The following is a 14658-nucleotide window of genomic DNA, read 5'->3' as shown; positions in this document are numbered from 1 at the left end:
GTCTCCTGCCCTTAGTTATGAACTTGGAGATAATTACCTTGATAGTTAATTTTTTTAGGAATGTGCTCAACATAGTAATGTGCCTCGATCCTGCAGCAAATGCAGAATTTGCCTTGGTGATCTGAGGCACTGATATGTTTGCTTTAGCCTTTGAAATGTGGTCCTGGGAGTAGAAATTTGGCTGATGAGGAAGGTAGGGGGAGGATAATAAAAAAATATTTTACAAAAAGTTATCCTTCAGATGTTCTGAAACTTTGTCTCAGAAATGACTTAATCTCCTTGGAATCTTAACCACACCCCCAAATACGGAAATAACTTGATTAGTAATTCTTTTGTACTTAATGGTATTATTAGTCAGTGTAGAGTACCATAGACATTCACTGACTGCTTATTGGGTGGTTCACATTATAAAAATTTTCTCTAGACACCCCACCACATAAATGATTCTTTCAGCTGAAAGAATAATTATAAAGCCATTCACTAAAATATAAGAATTAAAAGAGTATTAAATTTTGATATCATAAAAATATTAATAATAACACTTTGAAACATTGTGTGTCAGGTACTATATTCTGCATTTTTGATATATACCTTTAAATCTCAAGACAATACTTGAAAGAGGCTATCTCGCCCCAATTTTACCAATTTTGAAACTGAATTTTATGAACTTTTTAGTAACTGTTGCATGGCTAACTGGCTGAAAAATAAATGTAATGCCCCAAATCTGTGTAATCCAAAGCCTATCCTTGATACAACAAACCATCTTGATAGTATCTTCCCACTTCATTTTCAACTTCTGACAGTAACTATAATTTGAAATTGATGTCAGGTAATGGAGGGGAAATGCACCTTATTGCAAGTTCTGAATCATCTTGAAATGTTCACAAATATGTTATAATTAAAAGCTATAAATAAAATTATTTCTGATATAAAGTTAGATTGAAACCTTTGTCTTGTCTTCAGTTCAGTTCAGTCATTCAGTCATGTCTGATTCTTTGTGACGCCATGGACTGCAGCACGCCAGGCTTCCTTGTCCATCACCAACTTCCAGAGTTTACTCAAACACACATCCATAGAGTAGGTGATGCCATCCAACCATCTCATCCTCTGTTGTCCCCTGTCCTCCTGCCTTCAATCTTTCCCAGCATCAGGGTCTTTTCAAATGAGTCAGTTCTTCGCACCAGGTGGTGAAAGTATTGGAGCTTCAGCTTCAGCATCAGTCCTTCCAATGAACATTCAGGACTGATTTCCTTTAGGATTGACTGGTTTGATCTCCTTGCAGTCCAAGGGACTCTCCAGAGTCTTCTCCAACACCACAGTTCAAAAGCATCAATTCTTCAGCGCTCAGCTTTCTTTATAGTCCAACTCTCACATCCATACATGACTACTGGAAAAACCATAGCTTTGACTAGACAGACTTTTGTTGGCAAAGTAGTGTCTCTGCTTTTTAATAGGCTGCCTGGGTTGGTCATAGCTTTTCTTCCAAGGAGCAAACCTCTTTTAATTTCATGGCTGCAGTCACCATCTGCAGTGATTTGGAGCCCCCCAAAATAAAGTCTGTCACTGTTTCCATTGTTTCCCGATTTATTTGCCATGCAGTGACGGGACCAGATGCCATGATCTTAATTTTCTGAATGTTGAGTTTTAAGCCAACTTTTTCACTCTCATCTTTCACTTTCATCAAGAGGCTTTAGTTCTTCTTCACTTTCTGCCATAAGGGTGCTGTCATCTGCATATCTGAGGTTATTGATATTTCTCATGGCAACCTTGATTCCAACTTGTGCTTCATCCAGCCCAGCTTTTCTCATGATGTACTCTGCATGTAAGTTAATAAGTAGGGTGACAATATACAGTCTTGATGTACTCCTTTCCTGATTTGGAGCCAGTGTGTAGTTCCATGTCCAGTTCCTACTGTTGCTTCTTGACCTGCATACAGATTTCTCAAGAGGCAGTTCAGGTGGTCTGGTATTCCCATCTCTTGAAGAATTTTCCAGTTTGTTGTGATCCACAGTCTTGTCTTAGCTACACGCTATTTTAAGAACATGACCTTCCATTTCAATATACACATACAAGTATTACTAACAGAGAGAAAAAAATAAAAAATGGATATAAACTGTTTACTGCATGTTACTGAAATAAATATTTCTGTTCAAATGTTATGGTACAACTTACCATAGGCACAATATCTGGTTCTCCTATACTTCCAGTTACCTGGAAAATTACTTTTCTCTACCCCTTTGATAATAGTAATATACATATGACTAGTTCTGCCTCTAAAACATGGTGTTGGATTTCCTGAGCGACGTAGTTACCAGCGCTCAATTCCTGACTCCTCTCACCTCTGCCTCCACAAACCCTGAAACCTCATAGTGAGATGGCTGTATTGCAAGATCATGGCTATCACTGCGAGATCATGGCTATCATTGTGAGATCACTTAGGCACTGATTGATCACTGATGAACCCAGTCCTTCTGATGAAATGTTGCATGAGCCAAATAAAAGTTGTTATATGATATTTTCATATGCTACATAACACTTCAATAAATATATATGGCTTACAAAAGGCCAATGTGGGCTGTCCTATTTTAACTTCTATACTATGTATTTTATAGTCCTTTGCCTGAGTAACCCTGAATTAGAAAAAAACCAAAACAGCTCAAGCTTTACACTGTCCAATTCTGAGCGTCACTCCTCCACAAGAGGATAAACTAGGTAAACCTTTAGAGAATTTTTCTGTTCAAATGATATTTTCTGCTCTGGAATGAAGCTAGATGAAATGAGACAATGTCGTCTGTACTTTCTGTACTAACATGAATCAATCAAAAAGTAAAACAAAAAATAAAAACAGAGCTGAAGAGAACACATTTTATCTCAATGAATTCATCTCAATTCTGTGCCCAATTTCTACTCAATACTTTTCCATAATAACATACTGTGAGTTGTGTTTTGATGTCCCAATAGGTAGTGAAAACATTTCTTGTCCTTAGTAGCTTAAGAAAAAGAAAACACTAGAAATTATCCTAAACTCCATGTTCTTACAGAAACAACTTTTATTGCCAGAGAAAATTTATGAATTTGGATCTTAGATTTATTTGTTGAGAGAACTGAATTCAGAATGTAAAAGATTTGTACACAAAATTAATTTTTATTGTTTATTTTTAACATTTATGAACATTTAATAATTTACATTTTGTCATTTGCTTTTCTAATGTCACATATTTAGTGTTAAGCAGTGTTATATAATCATTATGATATAAAGCAACTTCACTTTATTTATCAAATTAAATAATGACAGTGTATTTCTCTCAAAATGTAATGAAAAAATGTTGCATTATTTGTAAGAACATAAACTGCATTGTTAGTATATTTATCTGCATTCATATATATGTGGATTTTTCTCCATTAAAAAAGGTTAAAATGCCAGCAAGAATAAAAATATCATCCATAAATGATGGTACAATAAAATGAGATGTGGAAGAGAAATATTTAAAGGGAATTAAGTTAACATAAACAGTAAAAGATGGCATATAGTAACTACCTCTATAAAATGTATGATCAAACTATTAAAATATTTCTTTGTAGATTTTATTTTTGCTCTGAAAATAGTAACAGCTATTTCACACTGATCATTGAAGATAATTTTTTAAAAGGTAAGTGTCCATGTTGGAAGTAAAAATATCTATATTCAAATTTGCTTGCAATCTACTGTACTCACTTCTCCAAATGAAGTCAGCACAATTAATATAATCTTATTATTATACAGGAGAAAAGTCACCTCAATATCAAAGGATGAAAGCTAATATAAGTTATGATTCAAACACTAGAGCAATTTTAACATTTAGTGACTTCAGTTCATTTTACATGATTGTTCATAAATTATCATTTGTGTCCATGTCCATAGGTGACCAATTCTATCTACTAAATACAGTTCTATCATGCTACAATTCTTCTATTTTGTTGTTATATTTTGGGCATTAATAATTATACAGTGTTATGCCTCTGGAAAGATGATGATGTTTTTATTTGTATGAAATCATAGCAGTAAATAAGTTACACAAAAAATAGACAAGTTGTTAGTTATTTACTGTCTCTTTGTCAGTTTAATTTTTTCTATCTCAGGTTGTTTTGTTTCTTTTTAAAGCTTTGTTACAGTTATAAGCTGGAAAATAGTAATTTTCAGTTATCTTTTGAAAGCATGCAACATTATGAAAAAATTATCCTTTCCATTGAATTGCGCACCTATTTTATATATATATATATATATATATATGCAATTCAATGGAAAGGATAAAATACACATTTCATCTTAGTCCACTTTTCCTGGCATAGAGCTCCTAAAATCCTTGGAATTTCCAAAGAATGAGAGCCACAAAGTTGTCTTTTTGTTTTATTAATAATGCGGCTTTTGGGCTGTACCTAAGGATGGGGGTACAGAGACCCGAGAGACCCAAGCCTGTGATGAGAAGGTTGAATCCCCTCTCCCCCTCTGCCTTCTCCTGTGACCTCTGGGGACTTAGGGATGTGATATGGGCTGTAGATTGGGTTGACAACAAGTGAACAATGACTTAAGCAATCATGCCTATGTAATGAAGCTGCTGTGAAAATCCTCAAAGCAAAGGGATGGGAGAGCTTCTGGACTGCTGAACATGTGGAGACTTGGGGAAAGTGGTACATTTGAATAGGGCAGGGAAGCTCCATGTCTTTCTTTCCACACCGCTTGCTCTGTACATCTCTTCCATCTGGCTATTTCTGATGAGTTATGTCCTTTTATAATAAACTGGTAATTTAGTAAGTAAAATATTTTCCTGAGTTCTGTGAGCTGCTCTAGCAGATTAACAAATTCAAGGAGGGGAGTCTCTAGAACTATTGGGAGTGAGGGTGGTCTTGTGGGACTGAGGCCTTAACCTATGGGATTCAAGGCTATATCCAGGTAGAGTGTGTCAAAATTGAGTTGAACCATGGAAAACACTGCTGGTACTGGAAAATTGCTTCTTTGTGGCAAACCCCCACCCTCAACCATAGACTTTAGAATTGAGGCACAGGGATTATTCATACCTTTGACTTTTTATGCAATGACTTCAAATATATCTGAATAATGAGATCATCTGTACATTTTAATTATATTTTTGTACAGTTTCATAGGCCATGCCTGGAAAACTGATTCAGAAGGTCTAAAATGGGACCCAGTTATCTGAAATTCTTTTAAAAAAGATCTTCAGGTGATTCTGATCATCCACCAGATTTGAAACAGCTCTTATATACAGGGATGAGGCAGAGAAAGAAAACTACATATCTGCATGCCAGGAGGGTTCAGTGATAAATGTCAATCATTTATATCACAGTTTATTGTTTTGACAATTATGCTTTTGAGTAAATAAAAGGGCATAGCAATGAGATAAGAATGAGCAGAAGAACAAATATATTTGGGAGTGTATATATATAGGACTTCCCTGGTGGCTCACTGGTAAAGAATCCACAAATCAGGAGACCAGGTTTGATCTCTGGATCGGAAAGATCCCCTGGAGAAGGAAGTTTTTGCCATGTTTTTGTTCCCAAGTTTTTTTTGTTCCCATGTTTTTGCCTGGAAAATCCCAGAGGAGCCTGAATTTTTAGTTAACTTTTTTCTTTTCCATTATGGTTTATTATTACAGGATATTGAGTATTATTCCCTATGCTATACAGCAGGACCTTTTGTTTATCCATTTTGTCTATGATAGCTTGCATCTGCTAGTTCCAAACTCAATCCAACTGTCCCTTAGCCCCTCTTCATTTTGATTTAGAGGAGTTACCTGAAAGCTTCAGCTGGGCTCTGTACTAAGCAAGCTCTTTGTGAAAGTTAACCTCCAAGCCAAACTAATCAACTAGATAAGGTACTGCTTCATTTTGGCCAGAGAAAAACCCAATTTGGATATATATCCTCAAATCATATAATTTGTATGGGCAGTAAGATTTCAGTTGGGTCACTTCATACCTTACTTCTCTTTGATATAATAGGATTTTTCTTTGGTGGCACAATAACATCATCGCTTACCTACTTATGAACACTGGTCTGGACACTTCCTATTCCACTATAGTTTATAGAAACTTTCAATATATTCCTCTTTTTCATTGTGTAATTTTACTTTAAACTAGTTGCAACTGATAGTCATCTCATCTCTGCTGAGGGATTTTATGTCTGCAATCAGCAAAAACAAGATTTGTTTGTTTGTCTGACATTTGTTCCAAATGTCAGAAGGAGGGATCCCCCTGTCCCTGGAGATTAGGACTGGAAAAATTTCTATTTTCTGATTTATTCTAATTTGACTTTTTATGAAAATTTTTATAATCATAGGAAACAATAAAGATATTTTCATTTTTAAAAAAAGTTTACTGAACATAAAATATGGCCATGAATTCCTAATGTGTCTGAAAATAATCATTGGCAAAACAGTGACATATTAAATTATCAAGGAATTATTTGGATTTAATCTTTGCATAAGTTTCTAATTGTTATTATACACTTAAAACTTAAATAGAGTGGTTAATGTTATTTTTCAAATATGTAACACTTTAATAGAATTTAATGGTTTAATTATACTATATATGTAATATTTTCAATTTATTAAATTTTATTGCTCTTGTGAAATAATCTATGTGATATAAGGGAATGATAAAATTTGAAGAGAGAAGCTTAAATTATATCACTTTTTTAATGGCTAAAAAGGAAAGCTTTCATTCTTTTATAATATACCCAGAAGGCCGATTTGCAAGGTAGTTTTATTGTACTTTCCTAGAGATGAAGACATTTCACATTAATCTATGTTCTAAAATATGTTAGTGTCTTGAATGCTAAAGACATATCCAGTTTAACTCTGAAGCTGAAACGTCAGTTGTACTGGAAGACTTTGTAATTTAAATATGAAAATTAATTCATAAATCTTTTTATATTTATAGTAGCACTACCAGAGCTTATCAAAATTGGACCATTCTATGAAACTATGAATGAGTCTTAAAATATGATCTAATATTCATAACACTAGAGACAAATGTAAATGGTAAGACAAACTTCATCTTTTTATTATTAGAGATGTGTTGTTTTTTAATAACTTTTTCTTGTAGATTTTGTCTTTTCATCTCATAACTGCTCTAACAAAAGAATTGTGTCATCAATTTTATTATATTCCATTATTCATGTAAAAACACAACAAATTCAATATACAGAGTAGAAACCATCCAGAAAAGTTTAATATTACTAATATTCTCTTCTATGACATATATATATTGATTTTATCTTTTGATCATGATATTTGTTCAAAATATTATTTATTGTAACAGATTTTAAAATTATTAAATAAAAATATTTGAGATGAAAATAGAAGATAATTTCCTTGAAATATTTATAGTTAGTAAAATCCCTAAACTAACAAATGCACTGATGAATTTTTATACAAGTTTTAAAGGTTACCCTCCTCTAACAGTTATTACAAAATATTGGCTATGTTTCCCATTTGTACAACATAGCCTTGTAGCCTGTCTTACACCTAATAGTTTGTACCTCCCTTTCCTCACCACCATATTGTCCTTCCCTTTTTACTGGTTTGTTTTCTATATCTGTGGTTCTGCTTCTTTTTTATTATATTCACTAGTTTGTTGGGGTTTTTTTTTTTTAGATTCCACATATAATTTATATCATATGGTATTTGTCTTTATCTGTCTGTCTTAGTTCACTTAGCATAATGCCCTCCAAGTTCATCTATGTTGATGTAAATTGTATTATTTCATAGTTTTTTTTTTTATGACTGACTTGTATTCATACATACATGCAATGGAATACACCTTCATCCACTCATCTGTTAATGGCTACTTAAATTACTTCCATATCTTGGCAATTATAAACAAAGCTGCTATGAACATTAGTGCATATATTTTTGGAATTAGTGTTTTTTTAATATATACCCAAGAGTCAAATTCCTAAGCCATATGGCAGTACTGATAACTTTTTTAAAATGAACTAGATTATACTATAAATTAAAATGTTAAATACAAAGTATACTGCGATAAGTCAGAAAATAAATCATGACATATTCAAACTATAAGGTGAATTTTAGGTGTTCTAATTACCCTTCCCATTTTATAGCTGAAAACAATAGAATCTCATGAAAAGTTAAACTGTTTGACCAAATCTCTACTAATTGAATACAGCTAATCAGACCCTAAATGTTGTGTTTAAAGCTTTTTTAGACTTAATATTTATTTATTATTATAATATGTTTAAGGGGCTCAAAATTTTATAGATATTATTTATTTATATTAAAAATAGTGATAATGTAATGGTCATTTATTCATTTCGCAAAACTTTATTATGTTCCTGTTATTTGCCAAGTACTCTACAAGACCTTAAACCACATTACAGAACAAAGCAGTCAAGTTCCTTACTCTCATAAGATGGATAATAAAACAGTGAGCAAACAAAAGTAATTTGCAAGTTATAATGATAGCAAAAAAAATAAAACATGGCCGTATGCTGGAAAGTGACTAGAATGTAGTCAGCTATGACCTTTGAGCTAAGGTATGAAAAATGAGATAGAGCTAACATTAAAAAGATATTGTGCTAAAGAGTTTCAAGAGGAGAAAATAAGAAGGGCAGGAACTCCAAAAAAAATATGCTTGAGTGTTTGAGAAACATACATGAATACCAGAGCATAGGAAAGTGAAATGAGCCCCAGCTTATGGAATTAGTAAGAAATTTAAATTCAAATGCAAATGACAGTTGTTGGAAAATTAAAGGTAGGAAACTAATATGCTCTGATTTCCATTTTGAGAATTGCTTGTGAATAATAATTGCAAGAACATAACTGAACTGAACTGAAACGTATGAATATTGTGGTTTGTATCAAACTAATCCTACAATTGTAAAACCTGATGGAACACTCAGTTCAGTTCAGTTCAATCACTCAGCCACGTCCAACTCTTTGAGACCCCATGGATGGCAGCACGCCAGGCTTCCCTGTCCATCACCAACTCCCAGAGCTTACTCAAACTCATGTCCATTGAGTTGGTGATGCCATCCAACCATCTCATCCTCTGTTGTCCCCTTCTCCTCCTGCCTTCAATCTTTCCCAGCATCTGGGTCTTTGCAAATAAGTCAGCTCTTCACATCAGGTGGCCAAAGTATTGGAGTTTCAGCTTCAGCATCAGTCCTTCCAATGAATATTCAGGACTGATTTCCTTTAGAATTGACTGGTTGGATCTCCTTGCAGGCCAAGGGACTCTCAAGAATCTTCTCCAACACCACAGTTCAAAAGCATCAATTCTTCAGAGCTCAGCTTTCTTTATAGTCCAACTCTTACATCCATGCATGACTACTGGAAAAATAATAGCTTTGACTAGATGGACTTTTATTGGCAAAATAATGTCTCTGCTTTTCAAAATGCTGTCTGGGTTGGTCATAGCTTTTCTTCCAAGGAGCAAACCTCTTTTAATTTCATGGCTGCAGTCACCATCTGCAGTGATTTTGGAGCATCAGAGAATCAAGTCTGTCAGTGTTTCCACTGTTTCCCCATCTATTTGCCATGAAGTGATGGGACCAGATGCCATGATCTCAGTTTTCTGAATGTTGAGCTTTAAGCCAACTTTTTTACTCTCCTCTTTCGCTTTCATCAAGAGACTCTTTAGTTCTTCTTCGTTTTCTGCCATAACGGTGGTGTCATCTGCATATCTGAGGTGATTGATATTTCTCCTGGCAATCTTGATTCCAGTTTGTGCTTCATCCAGTCTGGCATTTCACATGATGTACTCTGCATATAAGTTAAATAAGCAGGGTGACAATATACAGCAACTACCACTGCATCAATGATCATTTGAAAACATCACAGAGTACGAAAGCCACAGTGACTTCACTGGACATGATCCCAGATTAAAGGGCAAAGCCCTGAGATAAACCAATATTTCTCCCCATATTTATTTTTTAGGGTGTTTGCTGATTTCCAGTACAGGGGAATACAGGCCAAGTAGGTAAAGGAGGAATTGATATTGCACAGAGAAAATGCTAAGATTCAAACAGTCTATATAATCATTTTTGTGGTGATTCGTAATGCATGGGCCTGTGTATAGGAGAAAGTACAAATATACAAAAGAAATATTACTAAATATAACCCTCATAACAGAGAAATTTTCAAAGAATTATGAGAGTACATTCTTAAATTCGTTGTCAATAAACTTGAAAATCCAGATGAAATGAGTAGCTTTATGAAAATACAATTTCCTAAAGAGATAGAAATTTTTAAAAGACAGTTTCTATTTTAGAAAATGTACAGAAATTTATAAAATAGCCCTCTCATAAATCCATTAGGCTCAGATGAGCATGTATGGTAATATAAAACTTAAAGATCAGAAAATACCACATTTCAAATTCTAATTGTTAATTAAACTGTCCAGGGTATCCAAAATAAGGAAACTTATAAATTATTTTCATTAAATGTATATAAAATTAAACAAGACTCAGAGAGATTGCATGTAGAAACAGAAGAAAATTACTACCTCACCTTTATTCTGATAAATCTTAATATATTAGCAAATAAAATCCAGTTGGCAATAAAAATATCATACTGTGAATAAAATGATTTGGGCAGAAATTCAAGGGTGACTAAATACTGAAAAATATTTCCACCATATTGGGGAGAAATTCATGTAATAATATTCACACGTAGAGCTATTTGACATTATTGAATACCCATCTTTGATTAGAAAATGTCTCAATAATGTAGGGATTGATGGATATTAGTTTAATGTGATTTAATATTTATTAATATATCAGTCCAAAGGCAGTGTTAATGGGAAAACACAAGAGGTTCCTTAATAAAGTCAGAAACACTACTAGGAAAAATAGTAGAGCCACTGATATGTAACATTGATTTTGAGACATTAAGCAATGCAGTTGGAACACAAAAAGTGGTATGCAGTAGGTCCTTGTTGTTTACCTAGTTTATATATAGTAGTGCATGTATGTCAATCCCAAACTTGATTTATCTCTCCCTTCCCCAACATCTCTTTTGGTAACCATAAGTTTGTTTTTTATGTCTGTGAGTCTGTTTCTGTTCCATAGGTAAATTTATTTGTGTCATATTTCAGATTCCACATATAAGTGGTATCATATATTTGTCTTTGGCTTGCTTCACTTAATTGATAATCTCTAGGTTCATCCATGTTGCTGACAATACCATTATTTCATTCTTTTTGTGGCTGAGTAATATTCCATTGTGTGTTTTTGTGTGTGTGTGTGTATATCTACCACATCTTCTTTGTCCATATATCTGTTGATAGACATTTTGGTTGCTTCCAGGTCCTGGCTGTTTTAAATAGTGCGTCATTGAATATTGGGGTGCATGTATCTTTTTGAATTAGAGTTTCCTCTGGATATATGTTCAGGAGTGGAATTACTGGATCATACGGTAACTCTGTTTTTAGTCTTTTAAGGACACTTTGAACTATTGTCCATAGTTTTTGTTTAGTCATTAAGTCATGTCAGACTCTTTTGTGACCCCTTGGACTATAGCCTGCCAGGCTCTTCTGTCCATAGAATTTCCCAGTGGCTGTACCAATTTACATTCACACCAATAGTGTAAGAAAGTTTCTTTTTCTCCACACCGTCTCCAGTATTTATTATCTGTAGACTTTTTAATGACACCCATTCTGACTGGTGTGAGGTGATTCCTTGCTGTAGTTTTGAGTTTCATTTCTCTAATAACTAGCAATATTATCATAGTTATTAATTATTAATAATTATACAATATAAAATAATAATCCTGAGATATTATTTCTCAGGTATCAAATAGTCAAAAATTCAAAAGCTGGACTATGTATTATTTTGGAAAAATGTGAGAAAATAGGCATTTCACAAACTTTGCTGGTGGGATTGCAAAATGGTTTAATCTCTGTAAATATATATATGACCATCTAGTCAAATAGCCTATGCCTCTATCATTAGATACAGGAAGATATATTGAGTAAAATAGAACATCAAATATTACTTTGACAGGGAACAATAAAGGTAGGGTGAGGTATGAACCCACCTGATTAAATTGATCTATCTTAGCATTCAGTCCGGAGAAGGCACTGGCAACCCACTGCAGTACTCTTGCATGGAAAATCCCACGGACAGAGGAGCCTGGTAGGCTGCAGTCCATGGGGTCGCACAGAGTCAGACATGACTGAGGGACTTAGCAGCAGCAGCAGCAGCATAAGTGGGATAAACAATGTAATAAACTCCATGATGTCATACAGCAGGAAGTATAAGGCCCCGCCTTAAAGGGACTTTTGTCTATAAAATGGAGCCTGAATATCACCTAGCCCCTTGATTTAACTAACTGCTTTCAAAAAGTATAGCAGCTATAGGAATAAGCAAAGCACATGTTGAGGGGGAAAAATCAGTCAATATAGATGTTAGAAATTCTGGAGGAGATAATATCCTAGTTTATCCAGTGAAACAATGGACAAAACGTAGTAAATAGTTGTAAAATAAAAGAGATGTAAGAGATATTTCAATGATGTGAACTGTGTAGAACTTGTTTGCATTCTGACGAATCAGAGAAGGCAACACTGAAAAGACATTTTAGGGTAGCTAAGAAGTGTTAATATGAACTGAATATTAGGCAATGTTTAGGAATTATTATTATTGCTAATGTACCAATGGCATGGTGGTTATGTGAAAATACACTCATACCAAAGTTTTTATTAGTGAAATAAGAAGAAGTCTGTGGTTTGCTTTTTAGTGATTTTTCAAAAGATGAAAAACAAAAGGAAAAGAGATATTAGGTAAATGTGGGGATATTTTGATAATTATGTACTATGGGTGATGGTTATAAAATGGTTTGTTTTATCAGACACTGTTCTTGGTGTGGTTTTGGAAAGTTGCATGATAATTTAAACTTACTAGCCCTGACTTGTGGTGGTAGTAGGTACAAGACATTGTTTTAGTGATTTGGAATAGGATGATAGAAATGGATGGAGAAAAGTAAGTATGGAATATAATTTGGAAGCTCTAACAAGATAGGCTAATGAATTAATGAAGGCATTAAGGAAAAGAAAGAAATCAGACATGTCTCATAAATCTAAGGAAAGATTATGTGGAAAATATTTAATCTGTTCAAAGGAATTTAAGAGTTCAAAGGAATATGGAATAAACCGAGTGAAGATAGATTGCACATTCTTAGCATGGATAAGACTACTGGGAGAAAATATTAATAAAAAGAAGAGAGAGAACATGGCCAAGTTCACAGTAATTTTAAAGGTCTCTTGAAACAGAAGGAATAAGGAGTTGCCAATGACATCAATTGTGCCGAGAGACAAAAAGTGTATAAGAAGATCTGAGGATCACTAAGGAGTCAAATAAAATGTGGTTACAAAAATCAAATTTGTATTTTGGCACCATGGAGGCTATTGATGTCCTCGCGAATGACAGCTTCTCAGACTTGATTATTCCTCTTGAAACATATAACCCTGTGTGAGAGTGACCTGATAGACAGAGAGTTGTATATTCCCTTATAAGGTCATTGAAGACATTCATAAGATGCTTTCACTTCTGTATCCTCCAATGGTTAAGATATTACTTTTGTGTGATTTAGATTTCCTGAAATTAGTTTTACCTTTGATCCTGTTTCTAAAAGCTCTAATATTCTGAATACTGGACAAGATACCTGGTCATGGAAATAAGGCCTATGATCTTCCTAGACTGACAGGAGATTTTAACAAATTAGGAGGGAGAGAACTGAAAACTATCATTCTCATTAAAAGTTACATCTTATTTTCTATTAAGAGCAGATTTTAAAATAGATTAAATGGAAGGAAATGCCTCAGGAGTGATCCTTGTTTTTTATTTTTAATATACAGGGAGAATTCATCCTTTTGATTTATTTTCTCTTCCTCATGTGTCACAACTTCTCTTGACCGTCTTAACTTTTGAACTGGCATATTGCGTTCTAAATTGAGAACTTGCTCTACCATATTTGGCCATATTTTCAGTGGCTGCTGACATTTTTTTAACTCTGATAATGCAACAGTCTCTTTTATGATTTTATTACTACTCTGGTCTTCTGTGAATTCAGGGGTCTGGTTGTACAAAAATGTTTATTATATAAAACAAAATTGACACTGGTTCTTTAATATCATCTAATATCAAGTCCTTGTTCAAACTTATCTATCTAAAAGTGTTGGATGTATATTTAAACAATTTTAAAATAGGTAGAAGACATTGTGAATCACTACTTAAAATAAGAACTTTCTCTTCCATAGCTATAATATCATTGTCACAATTGAGAAAAGTAACGACAATCCCACAATAGCTATATACTATCCAATTCCAAATTTTCTCAGTTTTTACAAGACTATAAGAATATATTTTATAGTTTTTATGTCTTTGATCAGAAGGTAACATAACTGTTAGAATGTTGTGGCCATATTGGCACCCAAGGGAGGGTGGAAAGCGTAGCTGAGTGGCCATGTTCTCATTTGACACTTAAAATGTTCTGTTTGCAAAGAGAATGAAAAATAGGCAGTAAGGGACAGTCCATGGTCTTTATCCCTGGGGTAAATAGGGAAAGATAATAAGAGAAACTGCACAACAAAAAATATCATATATTTTGTTGACAGAAAGTCAATCTCCTGGTAACCCAAGATCATAAG

General features: G+C 33.8%; 2 long non-coding RNA genes across 3 annotated transcripts in view; one reads left to right on the top strand and one right to left on the bottom strand.

Moving 5' to 3' along the window:
• Positions 1 to 14658, top strand: part of LOC145538635 (uncharacterized) — a 520942-nt gene that overhangs the window by 449378 nt on the left and 56906 nt on the right. The window lies entirely within an intron of this gene.
• LOC145538634 (uncharacterized) lies at positions 8317 to 12190 on the bottom strand. The gene is made up of 2 exons (XR_014077109.1): positions 12051 to 12190; positions 8317 to 10082 (listed from the first exon to the last, which is right to left on the bottom strand). It is a non-coding gene; the product is annotated as an uncharacterized LOC145538634 (long non-coding RNA).

This window comes from Giraffa tippelskirchi, chromosome 2 (genome assembly GCF_054371585.1).
Source record: "Giraffa tippelskirchi isolate mGirTip1 chromosome 2, T2T-mGirTip1v1.2.pri, whole genome shotgun sequence".
NCBI classification, from domain to species: domain Eukaryota; kingdom Metazoa; phylum Chordata; class Mammalia; order Artiodactyla; family Giraffidae; genus Giraffa; species Giraffa tippelskirchi.
Note: the sequence above shows the minus strand (reverse complement) of the source record. Positions and strands in the feature narration are given on the sequence as shown.